Consider the following 21,316-nt stretch of genomic DNA (forward strand, 5'->3'; position numbering starts at 1 on the left):
GGATCAAGGGCCAGGGTGAAGGCACAGTAAAAGTGAACAGATTAACGAAACATTTGGACATAAAGAAAATCAACAGACTCTAAGACTGAATGGGTATCAAGAGTGAGGAAGAGAGAGGAGTTTTAAAATGATCCCAGATTTCTGGGTTTCAGGACGGTTTAGATGGTAAACTGGCAAACACTGTAAAAGGAGAATGTTGCAGAGATCCAGGTATTAAAGTTAAGTTGGAATTAAGATGGAATTAAAAATGTCTATGAGACATGCACTCATCTCACATGCTAGTAAAGTAATGCTCAAAATTCTCCAAGCCAGGCTTCAGCAATACGTGAACCGTAAAATTCCAGATGTTCAAGCTGGTTTTAGAAAAGGCAGAGGAACCAGAGATCAAATTACCAACATCTGCTGGATCATGGAAAAAGCAAGAGAGTTCCAGAAAAACACCAATTTCTGCTTTATTGACTATGCCAAAGCCTTTGACTGTGGATCACAATAAACTGTGGAAAATTCTGAAAGAGATGGGAATACCAGAGCACCTGACCTGCCTCTTGAGAAACCTATATGCAGCTCAGGAAACAACAGTTAGAACTGGACACTGGACAACAGACTGATTCCAAATAGGAAAAGGAGTACGTCAAGGCTGTATATTGTCACCCTGCTTATTTAACTTCTATGCAGAGTACATCATGAGAAACGCTGGGCTGGTAGAAGCACAGGCTGGAATGAAGATTGCCGGGAGAAATATCAATAACCTCAGATATGCAGAAAGTAAAGAGGAACTAAAAAGCCTCTTGATGAAAGTGAAAGAGGAGAGTGAAAAAGTTGGCTTAAAGCTCAGCATTCAGAAAACTAAGATCATGGCAACTGGTCCAATCACTTCATGGCAAATAGATGGGCAAATAGTGGAAACAGTGTCAGACTTTATTTTGGGGGCTCCAAAATCACTGCAGATGGTGACTGCAGCCATGAAATTAAAAGATGCTTACTCCTTGGAAGGAAAGTTATGACCAACCTAGACAGCATATTAAAAAGCAGAGACATTACTTTGCAAACAACGGTCCATCTAGTCAAGGCTATGGTTTTTCCAGTAGTCAGGTATGGATGTGAGAGTTGGACTGTGAAGAAAGCTGAGCACCAGAGAACTGATGCTTTTGAACTGTGGTGTTGGAGAAGACTCTTGAGAGTCCCTTGGACTGTAAGGAGATCCAACCAGTCCATCCTAAAGGAGATGAGGCCTGGGTGTTCATTGGAAGGACTGATGCTAAAGCTGAAACTCCAATACTTTGGCCACCTCATGCAAAGAGTTGACTCATTGGAAAAGACCCGATGCTGGGTGGGATTGGGGGCAGGAGGAGAAGGGGATGACAGAGGATGAGATGGCTGGATGGCAACACTGACTCGATGGACATGAGTTTGAGTGAACTCCGGGAGTTGGTGATGGACAGGGAGGCCTGGCGTGGTGCGATTCATGGGGTCACAAAGAGTTGGACACGACTGAGCGACTGAACTGAACTGAGCTGTGAGACCTAGTATAAAAGCTGGGTGTCCGAGTGGCCAGCAGACTCATCACTGAGATCCAGGGATAACCATCAGGGGTTTAGATGAGATTGAAACACACAGAGTCAATGGGATCACCTCAGGAGAGAGAGCGGATTAGGAAGAAAGGAAGCTGATGACCCACAGAGCCCCACAAGGAACCTGAAGCACACAGAGGGCTGCAGCAACCTTCAGGAGATCCACAAATCTCATCAGTGGTCCATTTAGAAACATCCAAGATTCAGTCTCAGCAATCAAGCGTCTGCAACTGGCAAGAGACTGTCTTTCCAAGGTTTTCTGCAAGATTTGACATATTTGAACACTTTCCGATCTTCATTTCTGTCTCTGGCTTAAAGCAGATAGTGCTCAGTTAGACTTCTGGCAGCTCTGCTCCAGTAGAGCAGTCTTCCCTCGATTCCTTGAGGTGTACTGCCACCTGGTGGCCACTGCCTGACAGACGCAATCTCGCCCTGCTCTTCCTTCGTGCTGGTTTGAGATCCACAAACCCTTAAGGTTGCCTTCTACCCAAACTACGCTATTTTAAGCTTCTTTGATCGTCTCATTGAGCTTGAAGTACAACTGAGCAGGAAGGTAACTGAAGTGTAGCTGAGCAGCAATCACTGATTTTTTTCCCTCCTCTCTTCAAATATTTTTGTAATACAGGTAGGAACTGTTAATGGAATCAGGAAGTACAGATGACAGAAGAGCTCATAAATTGCTATAACACCATAGATATGTTCCTACTAATGACATTAATCATATTTTTAATGTATTTATATATAGAATTTAATTAGCTCGTGGTAGCTTTTCTTCCCACTAGCATTAAACCAAATTCCGGGCAACAAAATATATTTAATGGATGATAAAATAAACCAACACAGTTGTTTAATTTTCCATTTTCAGAGTCAGTTACAAGCATTAAAATACAGAAAATTATTTTAACAGTAAATATAAAGCTAATTCATAGTATACTCTTCTATTTTTTCCCATACTTTTCCTTTCACAGATAATATGTAAAATTTTGGAAAAATAAGATATTTTGCACTTTTAAGGATGAGCTAAGTTATGATGATGGTGTCCTCTGAACAATTCTAAGAAAACAGTTTTCAATTTAGCTTAAACTGCAAAAAGTATTTAATACTAATAGTTTTTGTCCAAACTTCCCAATTATATATCACATGAAGTAATTATAAAGGTTCTAATTTACTGAGAATTTCTAATTGACAAGAGATCAAACACCCTTGTGTTACATGATATTCAGTCACTTTAAGAGAGATGAAACTCAACCAAAGACAAATTTTAAAGCAAAATTAAACGGTTAACACAATCATAAAACAAAAGAACCAGTATGAACCATGCGCTTTCTTAATTATCTCAGTTCCTTTCAGTTCAGATGTTTATAAAAACGTACATTTGGAATATGTTTGGTCTTCTATCAGAAACATGCCCAGAACTTTTATTTCTCTAAACTCTACAATAATTATTGAATAAACCATTGGTGAATAAATATGGAGAGTGCCAGGCTGTGTAGCACTAGACGATGAATGATATAAAACAATTCTTTATCTTGTATTGACTTGAAACCTGATTGCTGCTGCTGCTGCTAAGTCGCTTCAGTCGTGTCCGACTCTGTGCGACCCCATAGACGGCAGCTCACCAGGCTCCCCCGTCCCTGGGATTCTCCAGGCAAGAACACTGGAGTGGGTTGCCATTTCCTTCTCCAATGCATGAAAGTGAAAGTGAAGTCACTCAATCGTGTCCAACTCTTCGGGACCCCGTGGACTGCAGCCTACCAGGCTCCTTCATCCATGGGATTTTCCAGGCAAGAGTACTGGAGTGGGGTGCCATTGATTACCAATGTGTAAATCAATTCAAATAGAAGATGGGAAAGCACTCAAAATTATACATCATGCAAATCTAAATAAGTATTATTCTCATAATAGAGTTACCTCACCAACATCATTGTAAAGGAGAGCTCCATCACAAACACACATGTACAATTTTACCAAATAGATGAAATGAAATACACAGCAGAAGTTAAAAACTTACGGCCACTGCAAAAGTAAGACTCAGCTTTGAAACTTCCCATTAACTTTTGATTTGAAGATTGACTGTTTGTGACACAGCTTATTCTTTTTTTTTTTTTTTCATCATAATTCTCTGATTTTCTATCTTGATTCTCCGAATGAATATGGAGCAGCAACCAAACAGAAAACAGAAGGCCAGATTGCCAGCAGCACCTATCTAAATACTGCTGTGCTGTGCAGAGAGCAGTGATGTGTGTCCAGTCGAAGCACACAGTAAATTATGTGGAACATCCAACCCCCAAGTGTCCTGTGCTGCCATGTAGGGAAACTCACAGAGCATATCTGAGGGATCTCTTTGCTCAGGAAGGTTTAAGCAAAGTTCAAAACAAAATCTGCTCCCCAGTGGATAATCTTAAATCAAAATCGGGATGCCACAGGCTTGATTCATGAGCCTATAAAACCCTATGAGTCCTGACACATATAAACACATTCTCAGATTCCCAGCAATCCTTTTGCTCTTTCCTCTAATAATGTCAACTTTCCTTGGGTCATCATCACATCCCAGGAGTTTTTATAGGAAAAGCATTATCACAGAAGAAATTTTAAAAGCCCTTCTTACAGAGAAATTAAAAGACTCTTGCTCCTTGGAAGAATAGCTATGTCAGACCTAGACCATGTTTTAAAAAGCAGAGACCTCACTGTGCCGACAAAGGTCCATATAGTCAAAGCTATGGTTTTTCCAGTAGTCAAGTATGGATGTGACAGCTGGACCATAAAGAAGGCTGAATGCCAAAGAACTGACACTTTCATACTGTGGAAGTGGAGAAGACTTGGACTGCAAGGAGATCAAACCAGTCTATCCTAAAAGAAATCAACCCTGAATATTCATTGGAAGGACTGATGCTGAAGCTGAAGCTCCAATGCTTTGGCCACCTGATGTGAAGAGATGACTCATTAGAAAAGACCCTGATGCTGGGAAAAACTGAGGGCCAGAGGAGAAGGGGGTGAAAGAGGATGAAGTGGTTGGATGGCATCACTGACTCAGTGGACATGAATTTGAGGAAACTCAGGGAGAGAGTGATGGACAGAGAAGCCTGGCATGTTGCAGTCCATACAGTAGCAAAGAGTTGGACCTGACTTAGCAACTCAAGAACAGCATTTGTTTACAATTTGTAACAAATGTGAGTACATTTGTTTACAATTCCTGAATGTTCTTAGATGCTCATTGAAGAACAAATCATTAATATCAGGATCTAGACCACAGCCAAAGATTCATTTTCCTGCTGCTCTGTTTTTGTCACACAAACTTTGAGATGATCTGCATCACCAGTTACCCTAGAGGAACTGATAGTGACCTTTCATGGCAGTGGCTTCTAGAGACAACACCTCATGTCTCCCCAGTTCAACTCTGTACTAGTCAGCCAGGCTGCCTTAACAATATACTACAGTCAGGGGGCTTAAATAACAGAAATGTATTTTCTCACAGTTTGGGAGGCTGGATGTCCACAATCAAGCTGCCATCGGGGTTGGTAACTTGTGAAATTCCTCCACTTGCAGACAAGTCTGCAAAAACTTGCAGTTTTTCCATGTCCTCACATGGCCTTTTCTCTCTGTGAGTGCATGAAAAGAGAAAGTTCTTCATCTCTGCACTTATATGGACACTAATCACATTAGACTAGGGCCCCACCCATATGACTCACTTAACTTAATTACCTCCTTAAATATCCTGTCTCTAGATACAGTCACATTAGGTTAGATCTTCAACATATTAATTTTGTGAGAACACAGTCAAGTCCATAATAAATTCATGTTTATTGATAGTCTAGTATAAGAAAGATATGGCACTAGACTCAGGAAATACAAAAGTAAATAAGACATTGTCCCTGGCCTCAAAAAGTACACAACTTAGTGAGGAGATCAATGTGTATATAACTATCTAGGACCCAAATCAGCTGCAAAAGTACAGATATTATAATCTAAAAGAGTGATAAAATGCTGTAGAAGCAAGGGACCATGGATGAGTTTAAACAAAGGGTGTGATATGGCTCTGTGCCCTTTAGAATGATCACTCTGGGAAAGTGAAGAAAATGGACTGGGATAGAGACTGAAAGCAAAGAGGAAAGTTAGAAATTTCCTGTTAACCTAGAAGATGAAGAAGGAAAACTGAAACTATATCAGAGAAGTATGATTAAAGGCAAGGAAACAGATTTGAGAGACGTTTAAATAATAAGGTCAAGAAAATTTGGGGAAATTAATGATTTCTATCACAAAGAACTTCTGGGGAGCATTACTCTATTTTTCACTTTTCTCAGTCTGCTCAATTAGCATTTCCACATCTCCTTGATTTATAACTCTGTTAGTACATGTTGAAAAATATCTTTAATTCAATCTAACTTGCTTCCTAACATACTCTGATCACCTTTCCCAAGTACACTAATTTTACAAATTTAAACATGCTAGACATTGTCACTGGATATTGAAAGTAAAGATCTATTAATGCAAATCTAACAGCCTTGGATATTAATATATTCCTTAATATATATTTAGGAATTATATCTCAGAGTTTACCTGTAGACTCTAGACATATATTATTCTCAAAGGCAATACTAGTTGGGCACTCTTTTTTTCTCTTTTTGTGGCCATGATACACCACCATTCTTTTGGGTACCCAGCTCATGCCTTGGAATCATCATGAACCTTTCCTTCTCCCCAAATTCTTCACCCAGTAAGTCACAGAGACCTGCAAGCCTTCCTTCAGATTTTAAAGTGAAATGTGTTGCTATTCAGTCTCCAGGTTTGTCCAACTCTTTTGCAACCCCATGGACTGTAGCCCACCAGTCTCCTCTGTCCATGGAATTCTCCAGGCAAGAATACTGGAGTGGATTGCCATTTCCTTCCACAGGATCTTCCCAACCCAGGGATCGAACTTGCTTCTCTTGTATCTCCTGAACTGCAGGCAGATTCTTTACCACTAAGCCACCTAAAATGGCTTTATCAGTCATCTTTTCCTTTCTATTTCCAGGGCCAATCTTCAGTATCACCAGAGTTATTCCAAGCCATTCTGCTGGCAACAACCACATGCCTTCCAAAGACATGATTCCATTCAAGCACTCATATTAGGGCTTCCTCTGACCCAATCAGCCAGAACTAGGACCTTCTCTTAGAAATTGTATCACAGTTATCTGTATGCGCCTCCCTCCAACTAGAAGATGCAATTGTTAAGTGCAAGAGCCATATCTTGTTCGATGCGCAATACTGGATGCTTGGGGCTGGTGCACTGGGACGACCCAGAGGGATGGTGTGGGGAAGGAGGAGGGAGGAGGGTTCAGGATGGGGAACACATGTATGCCTGTGGCGGATTCATTTTGATATTTGGCAAAACTAATACAATTATGTAAAGTTTAAAAATAAAATAAAATTAAAAAAAATACTAAAAAAAAAAAAAAAAAGAGCCATATCTTGTTCAATCAAATCCACACACATGCTTTGGACCTGTATATACTCTGTGTGTTGAATTAATTGTTTAAGAGATTCCTTGTGTGAAGAGAGTTTACATTAGTGATTGTGTCAAATATAGTGTTGCAGGAGTATATGCTGTTCTCCCACTCATATGTAAAGTATTTAACTGCCAGGCCAGGGTGTTCCATTTCTTTATACTTCAGAGAATCTAAGGCAATGCCTTAAAGTTAGTAGGTGCCCAGGTGGTAACTTGTGTTTCATGTAGGCAGCATCTTTCTACTCAATGCAGCACAAACTGGAATCGGGTTGCAATCAAAACACATTTCCCTACTTCTCCTATATTATAAGCTTCATTCAAGAGATCATTTAAGACTACCATTTCTCAGATACTCTTCCAAAATCTATTATGCTAACATGAAGTATAAGCTGGCCCCTGAATTTTATGTGGCTTCTAACACTGCTTTGTGTGGAAGTACAGGGTGAAAAGGGAATTTAGTCACTACAGGAGGTTAAAAACCAGACTTTAAAACTGAATTCTGTAGCCAAAGCCAACTATTCCTCTTCTGTATTTCTTGAAACGCTGTCTTGCCCAGGTTCCTTAAAAGCTTTGGCGCCAATTAGCTGCCAAATTTCAGCTGATCCTGATCACTGCAGAACCAAGAAGTTAAGCTATTGGAGTAAAAAATAAGCCCTGTTCTCACTTCACTTTCATTCCATACTCCAAAATGACAATGTTTTATTTATATAGGTTGTCTTACTGAGAGAAGTCAGACATGGAACAATGAACTGGTTCAAAATTTGGAATGGAGTACATCAAGACTGTATATTATCACCCTGCTTATTTAACTTCTATGCAGAATACATCATGTGGAATGCTGGGCTAGATGAAAGACAAGCTAGAATCAAGATTGCAGGGAAAAATATCATTAACCTCAGATATGCAGATGATACCACCCTTATGGCAGAAAGCAAAGAGGAACTGAAGAGCCTCTTAATGAAAGTGAAAGAGGAGAGTAAAAAAGCTGGCTTAAGCCTCAACATTCAAAAAACTAAAATCATGGTATCCAGTCCCATCACTTCATGGCAAATAGATCGGGAAACAATGGAAACAGTGGCAGACTTTATTTTCTTGGGCTCCAAAATCACTGCAGATAGTGACTGCAGCCATGAAATTAAAAGACACTAGCTCCTTGGAAGAAAAGCTATGACAAACCTAGATGGCATATTAAAAAGCAGAGACATTATTTTGCCAACAAAAGTCCATATAGGCAAAACTCTGGTTTTTCCAGTAGTCCTGTATGGTTGTAAGAGTTGGACCATAAAAAAGACTGAGCACTGAAGAACAGATTCTTTTGAACTGTGGTGTTGGAGAAGACTCTTGGAGTCTCTTAGACTGCAAGGAGATAAACCAATCAATCCTAAAGGAAATCAATCCTGAATATTCATTGGAAGGACTCATGTTGAAGCTAAAACTCAATACTTTGTCCACCTAATGCAAAGAGCTGACACATTAGAAAAAACCCTGCTGGGAAAGATTGAAGGCAGGAAGAGAAGGGGATGACAGAATGAGATGGTTGGATGGCATCACCAACTCAATGGACATGAGTTTGAGCAAGCTCCAGGAGATGGTGAAGGACAGGGAAGCCTGGCGTGCTGCAGTCCATGGGGCCGCAAAGAGTCGGACACATCTGAGTGACTATACAACAACAATAACTGAGAGAAGTACAAACCACAAGGAACAACACTACAGCAAGTCTGATATTTTCTAGGTTTCCTTTACATCATAGAAAGCCATGTTCAACTTGGTACCATTGAAAAGACCAGATTGTCTACATGCAGTAAATGAGAATACATGAATGGTTCAGTGTAATGTCCAAATGACTTGTTCCTACACTGGTAATGTTTATTAGCTTGCTCTGTATTGGTACCATACTAAGTGCTTTATATACTTTCTGTCCTTCTGTGCACATTCTATCATCTAGCCTTCACAACAATTCTTTGTGGTCACAATTATTCCTTTTCATGGATGGGAAAAATGAGGCTGAGAGAGGCCTGCTTGTACCTATGGATACACAACTAGTAAGCTGGAGGAGCTGGGATAAACCTAGCTCAGTCTAACTCCAAAAACTATTATCTTTACCACTGCTCCTATCTAAGCTTAACTGAAAAATTCGAATGTGAGGAGTAACCACTGGTTTGGCCGCAAGGACTCAAAATCACAGGATAAACAGGATAAACCTTCCTAGAACAATTTTGCACAATGACAAGGTAACAAAATATACTTCAATATATTAAAACAAAAAAGAATGCATATGAGTCTAATATGTAATTCATACACATTTTTAAAATAAAATAGAAGGCACCAAAATATTATCTTTTTTGAAACAGTCCCACATGAGACTATGTCTCACATTCTGCCTGCCACCTTTCCTTTCCTTCCCACTCCCAGGGTTATTTGTTTGGCCCTACATTTCATTAAAAGGTTCAGGTGTGACCCAGACAATATCTACACATTAGGAGATACACTCTAGGGGCAGAGGCATAGGAACAAGATGGACAGTTTTATTTAAGTGGGCTATTTGTGTTTATAGGACTGTAGCCTCCAGCCAGAAGACAGAGGATTGGGTACCAAAGTGTCCATCAGAGGAGGGGTTCAATACAGGGTCAAGTAAAATCCAAGACAAAGTGAAAGCAGAGAGAAAACAGAGTGGGGGAATCCAAAGCTGGAAGGGTACCCTTCAGGTTCCAGATCCAAGATCTTCTGGACCATAAAGAAGAGAAAGGAAGGGAGAGACGGAGAGAAACATAAAGGGTAGGGGAGACATGAGCAGAGAGGAAGTGGGGAAGAATGAGCAGGACAGAGGAGGTAAATGGAAGAAAGGAAGGAAAACTAGTTGAAAGAAAAAGAAAGTTGGGGTACTAGCTGTGCTCAAGTATCTTACCAATTGTCAGTGAATTTAGTCTTGGTCAATATTCCAATATCACTGTTATTTGTTGCCTGTACATGTGTCCTAAACCACTCCTGTTCAACTCTGCGACCCTATGGATTGTACCCCTGCCTGTCCATGGTATTCTCCAGGCAAGAACACTGGAATGGGTTGCTGTGCCCTCCTCCAGGAGATCTTCCCAACGATAGGGATGGAACCTGTATCTCATCAGTCTCCTGCATTGGCAGGTGGGTCCTTTGCCACTGGTGCCATCTGGGAAGCACTGAACCAGCATTTAAATCATTTTCCTCTTCTCTGATTTTCTTAACCATGGGACTCTTAGTAAGAGGTAGAAATTAATACCCCCTGAGAAACCAGAAACTTCCCATGTAGGACCACAACTCTGCTGATGAAAGGCACCTACACAGAGGCAGCTGCTACCCCTCCTGCTGTGAGGAGTTCCTTGGGATTTGGGGTTGAAGTGGGCTGAAAGCAAAGACCTTTAGTAGTTCCAACTGCAAAAATACTAAAAAAATGCCCAAATTAGGCAAAGGTAGGGACTGCTATTTAAGGATGACACAGAATATAATTTTTGCATAAAATCAAAAGATCTTTGCTAGCATGTGAGATGAATGCAATTGTGCAGTAGTTTGAGCATTCTTTGGCATTGCCTTTCTTTGGGATTGGAATGAAAACTTACCTTTTCCAGTCCCATGGCCACTGCTGAGTTTTCCAAATGTGCTGTTATATTGAGTGCAGCACTTTCACAGCATCATCTTCCAGGAATTCCATCACCTCCACTATCTTTGTTCATAGTGATGCTTCCTAAGGCCCACCTGACTTCACATTTCAGGAGGTCTGGCTCTAGGTGAGTGATCACACCATCGTGATTATTTGAGTCATGAAGATCTTTTTTGTACAGCTCTTTCATGTATTCTTGCCACCTCTTCTTAATATCATCTGCTTCTGTTAGATCTATGCCATTTCTGTCCTTTATTGTGCCCATCTTTGCATGAAATGTTCCCTTGGTATCTCTAATTTTCTTGAAGAGATCTCTAGTCTTTCCCATTCTATTGTTTTCCTCTATTTTTTTTTTTTTTTGCATTGATCATTGAGGAAAGCTTTCTTATCTCTCCTTGCTATTGTTTGGAACTCTGCATTCAAATGGATATATGTTTCCTTTTCTCCTTTGCCTTTCACATCTCTTCTTTTCTCAGCTATTTGTAAGGCTTCCTCAGACAACCATTTTACCTTTTTGCATTTCTTTTTCTTGGGGATGGTCTTCAGCCCTACCTCCTATACAATGTCACAAACCTCATCCATAGTTCCTCAGGCACTCTGTCTATCAGATCTAATTCCTTGAATCTATTTGTCACTTCCATTGTATAATTGTAAAGGATTTGATTTAGGTCATACCTGAATGGTCCAGTGGTTTTTCCTACTTTCTTCAATTTAAGTCTGAATTTGGCAATAACAAGTTCATGATCCCCCACAGTCAGCTCCTGGTTTTGTTTTTGCTGACCGTGTTGAGCTTCTCCATTTTTGGCTGTAAAGAATATAATCAATCTGATTTCGGTGTTGACCATCTGGTGATGTCCATGTGTAAAGTCTTCTCTAGTGTTGTTGGAAGAGAGTGTTTGCTATGACCAGTGGGCTCTCTTGGCAAAACTCTGTTAGCCTTTGCCCTGCTTTATTCTGTACTCCAAGGCTAAATTTGCCTATTACTCCAGGTATCTCTTTACTTTCTACTTTTGCATTCCAGTCCTCTATAATGAAAATGACATCTTTTGGGGGTGTAAGTTCTAGAAGGTCTTATAGGTCTTCATAGTACAATTGTACTCATCTCACACGCTAGTAAAGTAATTCTCAAAATCCTCCAAGCCAGGCTTCAACAGAACGTGAACCATGAACTTCCAAATGTTCAAGCTGGATTTAGAGAAGGCAGGGGAACAAGAGATCAAATTGCCAACATCTGTTGGATCATTGAAAAAGTACAAGAGTTCCAGAAAAACATCTACTTCTGCTTTACTGACTATGTCAAAGCTTTTGACTGTGTGGATCACAATAAACTGTGGAAAATTCTGAAAGAGATGGCAATACCAAACCACCTGACCTGCCTCCTGAGAAATCTGTATGCAGGTCAAGAAGCAACAGTTAGAACTGGACATGGAACAAAAGACTGGTTCCAAATAGAGAAAGGAGTAGGTCAAGGCTGTATATTGGCACTCTTCTTATTTAACTTATATGAAGATTGCATCATGCGAAATGCAAGGCTTGATGAAGCACAAACTGGAATCAAAGTTGCTGGGAGAAATAGCTATAAACTCAGATATGCAGATGACACCACCCTTATGGCAGAAAGAGAAGAACTAAAGAGCCTCTCAATGAAAGTTAAAGAGGAGAGTGAAAAAAATTGGCTTAAAACTCAACATTCAGAAGCTAAGATCATGACATCTGGTCCCACCACTTCATGGCAAATAAATGGGGAAACAATGGAAACAGTGACAGACTTTTCAGGGCGGGGGGGGGGGCTCCAAAATCACTGCAGATGGTGACTGCAGCCATGAAATTAAAAGATGCTTGCTCCTTGGGAAAAAAGCCATGACCCACCTAGACAGCATTTTAAAAAGCAGAGACATTACTTTGCCAACAAATGTCCATCTAGTCAAAGCTATGGTTTTTCCAGAAGTCATTTATGGATGTGAGAGTTGGACTATAAAGCTGAGCGCTGAAGAATTGATGCTTCTGAACTGTGGTGTTGGAGAAGACTCTTGAGAGTCCCTTGGACTGCAAGGAGATCCAACCAGTCCATCCTAAAGGAGACCAGTCCTGAGTGTTCATTGGAAGGACTAATGTTGAAGCTGAAACTCCAATACTTTGGCCACCTGATGCAAAGAACTGACTCATTTGATAAGACCCTGATGCTGGGAAAGATTGAAGGCAGGAAGAGAGGGGATGACAGAGGATGAGATGGTTGGATGGCATCACCGAATTGATGGACCTGAGTTTGAGTAAACTCCGGGAGTTGGTAATGGACAGGGAAGCCTGGCGTGTTGCAGTCCATGGGGTCACAAAGAGTCAAACATGACTGAGTGATTGAACTGAACTAAAGATCTTGCAACAATCTTAGACCTCAAGCCAATATTTTCCACCAGTGTTCGAAGGTATGAGATTCATGCATTCTGTCTGTGATAAAACCTGCCATGTTACCTAATGACAGATAAGCTTCCCCCTTAGCTTCTGCACTGCTAAGTCGCTTCAGTCGCGTCCGTTCTGCACAGTCAACCTGATAAACAACCGAAGGATACTTTTCTGCATTCCTCTACCTCCATCTAGTGGATTAAGAGTCAACTGCAGCTCAGCCTTCCCTGTAGTCAGCAATCCACGCAGTCTTTTTCCCAAGTCTGTAACTGCAAATCTGTTCAGGCTTTTGTGGCTGAAAAATACCTCTACCTCTCATGGGTCAGAGTATCCACAGAACTATGGAGAAACCAATACCCTGATGTATCTTTAGAAGCCTAAGGCTAGAGATACACACTCTGAAGTTGTTGATTTAGCGATGACTGATGCTTTTGTTTACAGTATTTCCTATTGAAAACTCTACCTTTAGAATATTTTGTTCTTGCCAGAAATTTCTGATGCAGTGCAGCACACGAAAAATAGCGCACAAAGAACTGGCAGAAGAAACAGAAGCTGTTGCTAACAAATAAATGTGCTCTCTGGGATCTAACTTGCATAGAAGTCAAACAAAGAATCTAAGAATTTTTGAGCTGAGGAACTCTTAATGACCATCTAATAAAAATGGAAAATAGTTTAGAGCAAAGCAAAAACAGGAGATAGGGCCCAGTGAATTTATTTCGGGCCAGAGTCACCACTGAAGATACTATGAGCTGTTCTGACTTTCTCTTCTCTCTCTCAAGGTCATTCCACCTGCACATCCAACCCATTCCTCCTCCTCAAGATTTATTATGGATTTTTTATTGGCGAAAAGTTAACCTTTCCTCTGACAAAATCATTAAAGCATTGAATCACAGAATGTTGACGTATTTTTGCAGATTATTTCACTTCTCTCCTATGTATAGGATCTACGCACTTTAAGTAACTTGGCTACAGCCATAAACCAGGTATTTTCAGAACCAGTGGACAACAACTCTAATGCATATAAGCAACACTGAAAAAGAAAGGGTCATCATAGGGTAAAGATAGCCATATGTAGCAGTGTCCATTGGACTTCAAGATAAGAAATAGTGTTTTGACTACAGGAGGCAGGGGGAATCTTTGAAGGCCTTTCTTTCCTCACTTTCTTTTTCAGATGTCTGTTCCTGCCCTGGAGAAATGCCTTCAGGGACCTGGTGGGTCACAGAAATGTCTGGAACCCTATATATGTGGTATCCTACAAAGTGGTGGTATTATCACTGGGAAGCCTATAGACAGTTTGCCCATTTGAAGACACGAAACTTTAAAATTGTGAACCCTATGCTACCCAAGAAGACTACTCAGCTTGGTGACAACCCAGTCATAACCTGTAATTTATGGCATCACCAAGGAAGAGTTCTAGAGTAAGGCTTTCAGAATGATTATCAATGAGTCATTTCCAAAAAAGGAAACTGAGTTCTACCATAGCTGTCCTCTTTAAGTCATATTGAAAAGGAATAAAAAAAAAAAAAAAAACAGGAGGAAAGCAATACATATAGAGCCACATACAATAGTACATTTTTTAAGTGTCTCTCTCAGGTAGACCAAGCCCATGGCTGAGTAGAAACTGTAAAACTGGGTAGACTTGAATATAGTGATCGTTCCATTCAGTGCACGCTTTATATGCCATCTGCTAGAATTGTGTAATTGATTGCCACAGGACATAATTATTTTAAAATACAGTTAATTTGATTACCAGTGATGAAGTCTTTATCTATACAAACTAGGAGCCTAGCAATGAGATGAAGAAAGTAACCAAGTTTCCAAAATCAGAATGCAAAATGCATAATTCAGGAGGCTGGAAAGAGGAGCCCATCACCTGGGAAAAGCTGGACTGAGAAATACTGTGTTTTGAGGATTGGTGACACCCACTATTAGTGATGGTAATCTCACTTCCGGAAACAGATCTTGGACTACACTGAATTCATCTCCTCTTTTATGTGTATAAAATACTGTTAGAAATTTTATTTATTGATTAAATGAAGGTACAAAGAGGGAATATTGCTGAGCATCTATTGAGTACCAAGCAGCCTGCTAGACACATCATCCAACCTCTATTTTAACCCTCACAACCAAGGAGGTCAAGATGATAGGACCAAGGTCACACAGCTGGTAAGAGATTGCGGCAGGTGAATAATGGTTCCAAAAGATGCCCATGCCCTAATCCCAAAAACCTGTGACAGCAATATGGCAAAAGAGACATTGCAGGTATGATTAAATTAAGAATCTTGAGTTAGGAAGATTATCCTAGATTATCTAGGTGCCCTCTAAATGCAATCACATGTGTCTTTATAAGAGGGAAATTTGGCTGCTAAAGGGAAGGTGATATGACCAACCACGGAAACAGACTGGGGTGCTATACAGGCAGGAGCCAAGGGATGCCAACAGCCCCAAGTAGAAGAGGTGAGAAACAAGTTCTCCCTTGAAACTTCCAGAATGACCCAGCCCTGCTCACGCCTTGCTGCCCCTTGAGACTCACCTTGGAATTCTAACCTCCAGAGATATAGAATATATTTGTATTGTTTCAGCCATTCAGTTTGTGGTGATGTGTTACAGCAGCAATAGAAATACAGAGATGAGCCAGAATTCTACCCAGGTCTGCTCCAACTTGAAATCTGCATTCTTTTTCCCTACTTATACTGCCTGCAATTTTATTGAAGACTGGAACCAAGTACACAAAGACTCATATCTTGTCCCAGTTTGAACATTCCCAAAATCTGGAATTGAGTATTGAATCAAATGACCAAATGTTCCTCTAATTGAATCATCACAACTATCCCATGTATTGATTATTGTCATGATAGTTCTGAAGAGCAGATTCATAGAAGAAAAAACAAAAAAAAAAACAGAAGTTCATCATTAGGAATAGGCTTCCCGGTGGTGCAGTGGTTAAGAATCTGCTTTGCAATGCAAGGGACATGGGTTTGATCCCTGGTCAGGGACTAAGACCTCACATGCCACTGAACAACTTAAGCTGATGCGGGCCACAACTAGAGAGTTTATTCACTGCAGCGAAGATCCCACTTGAGGCAATGAGGATCCTGAGTGCCACAACTAAGACCCAAAGCAGCCAAATAATTTATTTTTTAAAGAATATTTCTCACTCATTATCAGAGATATGCAAATCAAAACCACAATGAGGTACTATCTCATGCCAGTCAGAATGGCTGCTATCAAAAAGTCTATAAACAATAAATGCTGGAGAGGGTGTGGAGAAAAGGGAACCCTCTTACACTGTTGGTGGGAATGCAAACTAGTACAGCCACTATGGAGAACAGTGTCAAGATTCCTTAAAAAACTGGAAATAGAACTGCCATCAGTTCAGTTCAGTTCAGTTCAGTCGATCAGTTGTGTCTGACTCTTTGTGACCCCATGAATTGCAGCAGGCCAGGCCTCCCTGTCCATCACCAATTCCCAGAATTCACTCTAATTCATGTCCATCGAGTCAGTTATGCCATCCAGGCATCTCATCCTCTGTCATCCCCTTCTCCTCCTGCCCCCAATCCCTCCCAGCATCAGAGTCTTTTCCAATGAGTCAACTCTTCGCATGAGGTGGCCAAAGTACTGGAGTTTCAGCTTTAGCATCATTCCTTCCAAAGAACACCCAGGACTATTATCCTTTAGAATGGACTGGTTGGATCTCCTTACAGTCCAAGGGACTCTCAAGAGTCTTCTCCAACACCACAGTTCAAAAGCATCAATTCTTCGGCACTCAACTTTCTTCACAGTCCAACTCTCACATCCATACATGACTACTGGAAAAACCATAGCCTTGACTAGACAGACCTTTGTTGGCAAGGTAATGTCTCTGCTTTTGAAAATGCTATCTAGGTTGGTCATAAGTTTCCTTCCAAGGAGTAAGCATCTTTTAATTTCATGGCTGAAGTCACCATCAGAAGAACTGCCGTATGACCCAGCAATCCCATTGCTGGGCATACACACCAAGGAAACCAGAATTGAAAGAGACACATGCACCCCAATGTTCATCGCAGCCCTGTTTATAATAGCCAGGACATGGAAGCAACCTAGATATCCATTGGAAGATGAATGGACAAGAAAGCTGTGGTATATATACACAATGGAGTATTACTCAGCCATTAAAAAGAATGCATTTTAATCAGTTCTAATGAGGTGCATGAAACTGGAGCCTATTATACAGAGTGAAGTAAGCCAGAAAGAAAAACACCAATACAGTACACCTCTTGAGAAACCTATATGCAGGTCAGGAAGCAACAGTTAGAACTGGACATGGAACAATAGACTGGTTCCAAATTGGGAAAGGAGAACGTCAAAGCTGTATATTGTCACCCTGCTTATTTAACTTATATGCAGAGTATATCATGAGAAATGCTGGGCTGGAGGAAGCATAAGCTGGAATCAAGATTGCCAGGAGAAATACCAATAACCTCAGATATGCAGATGACACCACCCTTATGGCAGAAAGTGAAGAAGGACTAAAGAGCCTCTTGATGAAAATGAAAGAGGAGAGTGAAAAAGTTGGCTTAAAACAACATTCAGAAAACTAAGATCATGGCATCCGGTCCCATCACTTCATGGCAGATAGACGGAGAAACAGTGGAAACAGTGATAGACTTTATTTTTCTGGGATCCAAAGTCACTGCAGATGGTGATTACAGCCATGAAATTAAAAGATGCTTAGTCCTTGGAAGGAAAGTTATGACCAACCTAGACAACATATTCAAAAGCAGAGACATTACTTTGCCAACAAAGGTCCGTCTAGTCAAGGCTACGGTTTTTCCAGTAGTCATGTATGGATGTGAGAATTGGACTATAAAGAAAGCTGAGAGCAGAAGAATTGATGCTTTTGAACTGTGGTGTTGGAGAAGACTCTTGAGAGTCCCTCGGACTGCAAGGAGATCCAACTGGTCCATCCTAAAGGAGATCAGTCCTGGGTGTTCATTGGAAGGACTGATATGAAGCTGAAACTCCAATAATTTGGCTACCTGATGCAAAGAGCTGACTCATTGCAAAAGATCCTGATGCTGGGAAAGATTGAGGGCAGGCGGAGAAGGGGACGACAGAGGATGAGATGGTTGGATGGCATCATCAACTCGATGGACATGGGTTTGGGTGGACTCCGAGAGTTGGTGATGGACAGGGAGATCTGGCGTGCTGCAGTTCATGGGATGGCAAAAAGTTGGACACGACTGAGCAACTAAACTGAACACATATATATGGAATTTAGAAAGATGGTAACAATGACCCTGTATGTGAGACAGCAAAAGAGACACGGATGTATAGAAGTCTTTTGGACTCTGGGAGAAGGCCAGGGTGGGAGGGTTAGAGAGAATAGCATTGAAACATGTATATTATCATATGTGAAAGAGATCACCAGTCCAGTTCCAATGCATGAGACAGGTTGCTCAGGGCTGGTACACTGCGATGACCCTGAGGGATGGAATCGGGAGGGAGGTGGGAGGGGGGTTCAGGATGGGGAACACATGTACACCCATGGCTGATTCATGTCAATGTATGGCAAAAACCACTACAATATTATAAAGTAATTAGCCTCCAATTAAAATAAATAAATTAACTTTAAAAAACAAATACTATTAGAATCAATGTATCAAACATAAAAAAAAAAGAATTTCAACTGCAGTCAGTAATTTTGATTGAGTTTCCATATGCTTTCAAGTAAAATATTCAGATATTGAGCTGAAAGTGCCTTGATGATTTTGACTCACAGTATTCAAAAAGCCATTAAGTTTATATATCTCAGCTTATCCTTCTCAACATTTAAACATATTTTCTTATTTACTTTTCTTTGATGATAGTGTCATATTTGCATGGAAATATAAAAGCCTGGATTCTATCATTAGTGTCTTTACTGTCAATTAGCTCTTCAACCTTTTATTCAAATCACTCAATATTTCTAGAGCTCAGTCTCCTCTGCATCCCACCCAACTGCAGAATGGAGCAGTGGGTGGGATGCTTGCCAAGCAGATCATCTCTAAGGTTTCTTCCAGTTTTAAAATAAAACATGGCAGGATTCCCACAGCAAAGCTTCTAGGTGTATTTCAAGTATGCTCATTATTACCAAATGCCACTAGAGGTCAGATTAAGTTTGGTAATTCCATCTAATCTGGCATCCACATTGACAAATACAGCTTACCTTATATTGATGCCTGGCGAGCATGCCTGAACTTAGAGCCTTCTGAGCTAATGAATGTTGATCCCAGTGTTATAGAGTAAAATAGGAAAATCTGTGAAAACAAAATTGCATTCATTAGTCTGTAATTTGCAATTGCCTGGTACCAGAATGCTTATCTTTCTTTGCATGCCTGAATGTCATTAATTGAATGTGTCACCTGAAGCCCGGGGCTTAGTGCTTGCTCATGTTACTGTGCTAATCAATCAGTTGCAAGGAAGTGGTGCTGCAAGACTAAAAATGTTTCCTGTCCTCTTTGTGCATCTAGGTATGACTGTGTTAAGAATATGCGACTGCCTGTGTATGTGGCACTTGACCCATTGCCTGTATTTCTATTGAAGTGTAAAGGAATGAGTGGGAAAAAATGAGTAATAGTGAATATACATTGTCCTTGGATAGCTGCCTTGTGAAGCTACCAATCATAACCAGTTCTAGGCATAACTGCGGTGTCTGTAAACTCAGATATTTTGTAGCTACTATTCCCCTGTCCCTTCATCACTCCTACTCTCTCTCTCTCTCCTCTAAATATCCTTAGTCAAACTCTCCTCTCAGGAGAAATCGAAAAAACTCAAATTCAGTAAGATATATGAATCTGATGATGAAATTTTGCTCTCCTGGGCATATTTGCATTTTGTCAGAGAACAAGACTTTTTATTGGTGGAATTCCAAAAGTAGAATTGCAATCACCCAGAAGCATAATAACTGGGGGGACAGGGTGATTGACAGCAACTTCAAAATCATCCCATGGAACTGACATCATAAGCCAATGACAAAGGCTGGCCTAGCCTCCCCAGTGATGCATATAGCCTGAATGGGTAAGGCATTCTTCTTTTTTTTTTTTTTAACAGCACTTATTGAGCATTTACTGCATACAAGGTTTTGTGTGAGGACCCAAGATCAGGTTCCTGCACATGAGAAACACACTAACTGAGTTCCTGATCCCAAGCGCTCTGGGTTCGTTTCCCTAACGCATGGGATCGCTGCTTGAGGATTTGATTTCTTCCTGCACAAGATACCAAAATGCACCTGGAGCCTCAGCAACATCTCCAGGGCAAGAACCTGCAGAATGGGGATCATCATCCTCTTTCCTCTACCACTTCTATTTGACAGGGACAGGGGTGGGAGGTTCTGAGAGTCGCACTGAGGGACAGAAGCACAGGGTCCTGAACTGAAAATGGGGGTTTCAGAGTATTCATTATTTCTAGATAGCTCTCTGATATGAAGATAAGACAGAATTTTCTAGTGGTCATAACTTAATAACACTAGAGGCAAACAAATCTTAAAGCCTTAAGGACCTCAAAACTCCTAAGATGCTGATGCACTAACACTTGGGATCACAGCCTTGACAATCTTGTCTCCAGATTTTTCTATATGAAATCAACATCATGGTTGCATCTGCCTTAAATCTGCCACAACCAGTGCACAGAAAAATTCTCTTTGACATTTATTGTCTCAGAAACAGAAATGTCACTTTATATTTACCTAGTAATTTACAGAGTGACTTGGAAAATCCCTTTGTCTGTCCTATAAGGTACAATGTTCTCACACCTCACAGATTTATAGAGTTGGTAGAACCCAGTGGCTCAGCAGTAAAGAATCCACCTGCAATGCAGGAAATGAGAGTTTGATCCCTTTGTTGATAAAATCTCCTGGAGAAGGAAATGGCAACCCACTCCAGTATTCTTGTTTGGGAAATCCCATGGACTGAGGAGCATGATGGGCTATAGTCCACAGGGTCCCAAAGGAATTGGACATGATGTGGCCACTAAATACACACAGAGAAAATTGTCTATATCACCTTTTCCTCACACTAACCCACTTACAGTGCTGGATGAAATGCCTAGCACTTCCTGACCAACACCCCTTACCCAGACCATCCAACACCATCTTTCATAAGCATCACATTTCAGATGGTTAAATTGAGACTCAGGTATGTTAAGTGACTCTCTCAGCAGTAGAAATTATGCAAGTGGAGGAGCAGGATCTCAGAATAACTGAGGGACTTT

This window comes from Bos grunniens, chromosome 1, assembly GCF_055505025.1.
Source record: "Bos grunniens cultivar Pamir isolate PY7600 chromosome 1, Bosgru_T2T1.0, whole genome shotgun sequence".
Classification (NCBI taxonomy): domain Eukaryota; kingdom Metazoa; phylum Chordata; class Mammalia; order Artiodactyla; family Bovidae; genus Bos; species Bos grunniens.